Genomic DNA, 7,793 nt, shown 5'->3' with positions numbered 1-7,793 from the left:
ACATTTAACGGTTTAATTAATGCCACGTAGTGATTGACTCTCCCAACTCTTATCTCTCTCTAACCCGTAGAACAACCACCATCAGAACCCATGGAACCGTCGCCCTCGCTCTCAAAATCGAGTGATCCTTGAGGGTCGGGTGGGGAGACCCATACTCGAGGAACCTCGGGTCGGGGTTTTTGAGCCTCTGGAGCTTGGATTCGACACCTTCGGCGAGGCGATCGTAGACCATGGCGGTCGGCGGAGGAGGCCTCGGCAGTGGGGTTGAGAGAGAAGGTGCGACGGCGGGTGAGGTGGAGCTGGATTAGACGGCTTGGTTCAGCCCCGGCGAGGCCTTAACTGACCAGCGGCGGGCCAAGGCTGTGAGAAGGTGCTTCATAGCCATAGATGTAGCTCAGAGAAGAGCCTTAGGGTTTGGTGATACAACCCAGTTTCACAGAGAATACTCTCTCTCTCTTTGTTAAGTTTTTTGACTCGTCCTTTTGAGTTTTGGTGGTTGCTAAATTTCCTTCTAGGATTGGTTGCGATTGAATTGATGGGACGAAATTGCTTGGGATTCAATTTCTGGGGCTGGGTGTTCAAATGATGGGTTTCATTCATAATCAATGTTTTCTCATCAGATTAAGTTTGCTCTCTCTCTCTCTCTCTCTCTCTCTCTCTCATTTTCAGAAATTTAGATTAGTTCCATATCAAATTTCATTGAAACCCAACAATTTGCTTCGCAAACAATTTTCAATTAATACTGAAGTCTTCCCAATTTGATATTAAAAGACCCATGAGATAAGTCAGTTGGTGGTGAAGAATTGGAAGTGTGTGTTGTGGTTGTCTTCATCAATTATATAAGCTTCAGTTGCTTTGAAGCCACGACCGATTTGAGAGAGAGAGAGGTTGGAGAATTGGAGATGATGATGTGATGAAATTAAACTAGTGATTTGTTTGAAGAGAAGAACAGAGAAAGAGAGAGAGTCCTGGAAGAGAAGGACAGAACTGAGAAAGAAAGAAAATTGAAAAAGACAAATCAAGTTTTGTTGTAAACCATTGGATTTCAATATTGCCACGTGTCGAAATATAGTGAAAAGCTCAGGTAGGTCAGGTGATTAACTTGCTCAGGAGAGGATCCTCTCCCATAATTTTATGATTAAATAAGAGCATTCATACAAAAAAAGTTACAAGTGATATGTATGATACAAACATAAGATCCTTTTTTTTTTTATCTTTTCTAGGGATAGGGCATTAGACAAACTTTTCGATCATATTTTAACATCTTAACCGTTCAGATTTTAGGTCTAAATGTGTAGATCACTTCTGCAAATTTTCAGCCAAATTGATTATCGTTAAGGCATTCAAAACGGCCACTTAAGATTATAAGTATGAACGGTTCAAGTTTGACAGATTTGGTTCGTTCATTGATTTATTCTAGTTTGATACCTTAACGATCACTGATTTGGCTGAAAATTTGCAGAAATGATCTACACATTAGGACCTAAAAACTGAACGGTTGAGATGCTGAAATGTGATCAAAAAGTTGGTCTAATGCCCTATCCCTATAAAAGACAAAAAAAAGGGATCCCTTAGAGCAACTCCACCCGTAGTCAAGAAATGTCGAGGTCGAAAAGTCAAGGGGTCGACCAGTCAAGAAACTGTTCACTGCCACTGGACATAGGTTTCCACCCGATCTGTTTCTTGATCAGTCAAATTTACTGTTCATTGAATTTTTAAAAAAAAAAATTGGAAAATTGAAATAGATTTGATGTAAATAGATGGTAATAATGGAGATTTATGGATAATTAATATCAGAATTGTGATTTCTATAGCTATGAAGAGGAGGAAGGTGTAACTATGAAATCTAATTTTTTGGGTGTGAGATATAAAAAAAATGCTAGGTATTTATAGAGAAATTTTTAGAATTTTTTTTCTTACCGTTTGTTAACGTTATAACCCTATACATACCTATTACTTGCATCACCGTCGGATCTCAACATTAATTGAAACCAACGGCCCAGATTAAAGGACCGTTGCTTTCAAATTTTCTGTTCACCCAACGGCTAGTTCTACGCGTCCCTCTTCCGTCCCACTCCTTATCGCTAGGCGACAAACGATTGCTTTCCACGTGGTCAGCAAATGCAGCGCTCCCTCATTCGTCCGTGGCCTCCACGCTTCCTCTCCTCCGCGTCTCTCTCTGCTCGTCTGTGGCTGACGTCAGCCACGTTGCCTTCTGGGCCGAGCTGGGTCAAAAATTTAGTCACGGGCTTGGCTTTTTTTTTTTTTGACTTGGTCATCAAAAGCCAAAGCTTGGCTGGTCAAACTTGGGCCGGTGGAGGAGAGTTTTTGGGTTTAGCCGGTCACCACCTCACTAATCCCATGTGGAGGCCGGTCAAAACAAGACCGGTGGAGTTGCTCTTAGTGGAAGGGCCCTCTCTCTCTCTATATATATATATCTATATATATATATATATCTATAGAACTTTGCTCAGGTGCGGATATCCGCACCTAAGCAAAAATGTACGGATTTTGTGTTTTTCCCCACTTTTCGATCACACATTCACATCTTAACCGTTCAATTTTTAGGTCCTAATGTATAGATCACCTCTGCAAAATTTCAGCCAATTTGGTGATCGTTAAGGCATCCAAAACTGCAATTTACAAGAACGAACCGAATCTGTCAAACCGGAACCGTTCGTATATATTGTTGTAATTTGCAGTTTTGAATGCCTTAATGATCACCAAATTGGCTGAAATTTTGCAGAGGTGATCTATACATTATGACCTAAAAACTGAACGGTTAAGATGTGAAAATGTGATCGGAAAGTGGGTACAAACCGGAAATCCGCACCTAAGCAAAAAGTGCGGACGTCCGCAGCCAAGAAGGGCTGTATATATACATATATAACATCAATCCCTAGCTACGTTGTATATATAGTGGACATTCCACCAATGATTTAAATAGTGAAACGTCATGAACCACCCTATAGCCCTCCCCCTCAGGGCTCAGGCCCTCACAAAACAATCCGTATAGATGTCTCCTAATCACCTGAAATGTGCCTGCTAGATAGGAATTAACGACTACAGTTGTCAGTAAAAGAGGCCAATAAACGAGAAACAAAGTTGGGCTCGTTCTTAAACATGGGCCATGTGCTCAACAAGATTGGTTAGGTTGGGTTTATGTATATCAAGATGAATTTGGCCCAGTAAAAAGCACCTTGGTTTGGTCGAAGAAAAAGTCCACAAAGAGTAACCTTGCATGTCTTTGCACTAGCTGCAAAGACGAAGCCACAATCAGAGAAACAGTACTCCGGAATCGTTGAATTACACCAAAAACAATAATCAATTGAAAGTTTTTTTTTTTTAATTGAAATTTCAATAATATGGAGCACTATAGATTTCTGAATAAGAGTAATGGCTCCTGGAAGAGAAAGCCGTTGAAAACAAAAGGATTATTTTCCCACAGAAAAGAAAGGAAAAGAGTTTTAGGCAGAAGAAGTAAATGATGATGGAGCTGCATTTATAGTCGTTCCTGGGTAGTAACTAGTGTCGCGAGGTAATTTCAAAAGAGATAGAACCAACCAAAACGGTGCTGAGATTCCCCAACTAAGTATTTAAGATGCAGTTGAGCAATATACACAGTGAGATACATAAAGCTGATCGATCGATCACTACTATGGCTCTCTCTCTCTCTCTCTCTGGGGGGTGGTGAGATTCCCTCTCATAAATATTTGGCTCAGAGTGCTGTGCATGCCCTGATCTGCGCGCTTTGATAATGAGCATTCATCGATCACCACCACCCATGACAGCCAGAGCGAGATTCCCTTATTTATTGTTGAGGGCCTGTAGCTCTGTTGCCACTGCGTCTCTGCAACTAAAGAGAGAGGTAGAGGGGGAGGTAGAGAGAAGAATATTACGTATGGGGTTGCTAGCAAGCTAATGAATGCTATGGTCCTTGGCTTAGGGTTTTGGTAGCTCAAGTTTTTAATGCACCCAGCAAGAAGCAACGTGCAATTAACAACATCTTCTCTTCTCGCTCTTCAGTTTCATCCTTAAATACTGCTCCAAGACATTCCATTTCTCATCCTCACACCTCAATATCATCGTCCTCTTCATTATCATCATGCCTTCTCTCTTCATTTCTTCTTCTTCTTCATTGCATTTAACAAACGTTGGGCACTTGAAATAGTTACTGCGATGTTGGCCCGGTTCACTCAGGAGAAAAACATATATCTTAACATTAAGATCGAAGAAGGCTTAATTTGTTTTTCTGATTGAGCCGTGCCAATATCTCAGTGCTCTTTCTTTCTTCTGTCCACGTTATTTGCGACCAAGATTTTACCCGGCGCTTCCTGCAGATACCTAGCTAGATAGGTAAGTATATTTTCTCATAATTGTGGATACCGATTTCCCCTCGGTTCTTTGTCTGAAAAGAAACGAACAACTTATTTGGGAAATTCTACGGTACATGTATGTATGTGGTACACTCATTTACAGATCTGACAACAATTTTGTTGTCATTGTGGTAAATAGAGTTATTTTTTAGGTAATTTTAGTTCTATTACAGCCTTACAGGTAATTACTCCACCTACGATATTTTTACAAGTTTATAAACAAATTGTTGTCGATGTAATAACTTGGTTCAATTATATGTAAATGTGTAAAACAAATGTGATAACTTTGTTGTTAATGTTGTAAATTTGGTTCAACTAAATTGTAATTTTGGTTCAATTAGATGTAAATGAGTGTATAATAAACATTCAAGTACTCTAGACAACCCCCAACTTATTTTCTAGTCTTTTGTTCGTGTTTGGACTATGGAGTTGTGAGATTTGGCCATAATCAAATACTTGTAGTTGTAGAGAACTCATATGCAAGTATACTAATTAACCTCGGATACACCTTCAAGTTTGACATTTATGCCCATTTATGCCTCGTTCAAATTTTATCTTAATTAACTCTGAATTTTGCCATCTCGATGATAACATTACTGGATTTTGAGCAAAATAAGTTTTTTTTATGCGAAATTTAGATTTCGATCTAATTACAGCCTCCCAACTGTAATTCTAGTTTCTACCGCAGTATATTCAATGTAACAGATCGGTACTCACATTTTTTGTGCAATTTATAGGTGGTATCGTCTCACAACTTCAGTGCATAATGCCATAATGTTCTTTACTTCATTTATATCTGCACAAATATCTGGCATATAGTTATCATCCCAGGCCGTTAACCTGATTGTTGTACTTGCAGATATATATAATTCTGATCAATGATGACTACTAGACTAGTAGTTAACGGAATATGTTTTCTAGTAACCAGAAATGACTATTACTAGATCGACTTGGGTTGTTCTCGATCTGCCTAATCTGGTTGCTCACTCCTGAGAGCTCACATGTCACATGCATCATATTATATTATAAAGGACAAACTGGATGAAGCTTAATATATAGCCAGGTTTTAACCAGCAGTTAAAAGTACCATTCACGTCCTTTTGTAATATGGAGGTAAGATTAATCTTTCGAGTACTATATATTGGATCTGGCCGGGGAAAGTAAACACTGAAGAAGAAGTAAATGTGCGAGGGGGAGGGGCGTTGGCCACTCTTTAATGGAAAGATGTTGTCTCATGTGCATGTTTCTACTCATAACTGAACTGTCGGCTGTTAGCTAGCCTACTCTTTCTCGCAACCATGCAATATATTGTGTACCTAAGCTTGACTTTTGCAATGAGTTGAGTCCACTCGTATTCAAATTTCAGTGAACTTTATTCCTGCGTCTTTCAGTATTGGCTCTGAGATTGGATTGATGAGTAACCTTATATAGGGACCTGTGAGTTGTTTGAATTTTTTTACTAGTACAGCTGTTTGAAACTTTGAATTATGACAATTTATAGTGTGTTTTTACTTTAGCCCTTGTAATCCGTTTTGGTTATATAAAGGTGTTTTTACTTTTAACCTCGATATATCACACATTCACACTGCGATATGCTACACCAGATTGAGCGGGTCTATTATGTTTCAGGCCCTTTGTGGGCTTCATGTCTGTCGTGCTGGAGTTTGCAGGGCTCAACCTGGGCCTGTAGAGGAGTCATGGTTTCACATGGCCCAATGGCACCATCATAATGTGGTGGGCATGGTAATTCAAGAACTCAAAGTTAGGGCTGGGCACAGGCCGGGACGGGCCAGTTTTGAGGTATACCCGATCCCGGGCCCGGAAATATCTTTCGGTACGGGCCGGGCGGGTAAGGCACATTTTGGGATTTGATACCGACTGTACCGAACCCGACCGGTTTCGGCCGGGCTCCGGCCCAAATCGGGACTGAACAACAACCTGAAAAAAAAAATAATAATAATAAATGCTTTCAAAGTTTGCAAATTGGGCGATTTTTTGAGTTTGCAAACTGATAGCTTTCAGGTCTTCAACTCTGCACATTTGCAAATGAACAATTCCATCATTCTAGCCCTATGAATCAATGAATGTATGAAATATGAATCAAATGAACAATCTCATCATTCCATGATTTCCAATTTTCCATCATTCCATCATAAATCAAGGCTAATCCAATAATCCATCAAGGCTGATCTGATTCAATAAGTGAAGCAAGAAAACAACAACAATACAACTTACAACACTAACAAAGCAACAAGCACACAGCTGCAAAACAAGTTACAAGTCTGCATAACAATTAACAAGACAACAAGTACTCAAGTAGACAATCTGAACTTCACATTTAGTTCACATTTCACAATTCACACATCAACTAAACTGCTTACAAGTTTAAAATTACTAGACTGCATTACAAGAAATCAAGAATACAAGCTGCTGCAATGTTCACACTTCATCCATTATACTTCATTATTCAATAACATAAACTCATAAAGTTGGGACAACATTAAAAATTGAAGACAACTAAACTGAAACAGTTTAGATAACAATTACATTACCAGCTGCAACAGACTTTCCCTTCCCTTTAGCTCTTGGAACTAGAGCAGGACACTTTTTTGCTAGATGCAGTGCTTTCATGCTCTGCAAAAATAAAAATTACTCATCAACTCTCAATGATACAAGTCAAAGCACTGAAAATGAAAAGACCCTAAAACTGAAAACAAGACAGAAAGTTATACCATGCTCAACAACCTATTAAAACTCTATGTTTTCAATGGTTCAATCATCTTGGATCTCTGCAATTTCATCACCTAACATCCAGTTTTGCATGCAAATGAGTCCCTCCACAGTTTTTGGAGTTAATGAGCTCCTAAATGTGTCAATAACCCTGCCTCCTGTTGAAAAACATGACTCTGATGCCACTGTTGAGGTTTGAATGGCAAGAACATCCCTTGCTATTGCTGCTAACACAGGAAACTTTGGGCCATTGACCTTCCACCAACACAAGATGTCAAAGCAGTCTTCATCATCAGTGAATTCCAATGGACCATTCAAGTATTGATCTACTTCATGAGCCACCACAACCTCTGCACTTGATTGTACAACCTTCCTCCAATTATTGAGGAGCTGACCCCTAACACCTCCTCTACTACTGCTGCTTCTGCTTGTAAGAGTACTACATGAAGAACTTGGAGAGTCTTGCCTCACCATGTGTCTGACTCCATCTACATGAATTACATACTAAGAAAAAAAGGCAGCTTATTAATATCCAATTAAAACCAACTAAAAGACTGAAAATTATAGAACAAACAAGTTAAATACCTGATCATAGAGAGCCATAAGAAGGTTTCTAATCTCCAATGTTCTTCTCTGCACTTCATCATCATCTAAACCCTCAGAAGTGAAGATGTGAGTCACATTCTT

This window comes from Rosa rugosa, chromosome 3 (genome assembly GCF_958449725.1).
Source record: "Rosa rugosa chromosome 3, drRosRugo1.1, whole genome shotgun sequence".
NCBI lineage: Eukaryota > Viridiplantae > Streptophyta > Magnoliopsida > Rosales > Rosaceae > Rosa > Rosa rugosa.
Note: the sequence above shows the minus strand (reverse complement) of the source record.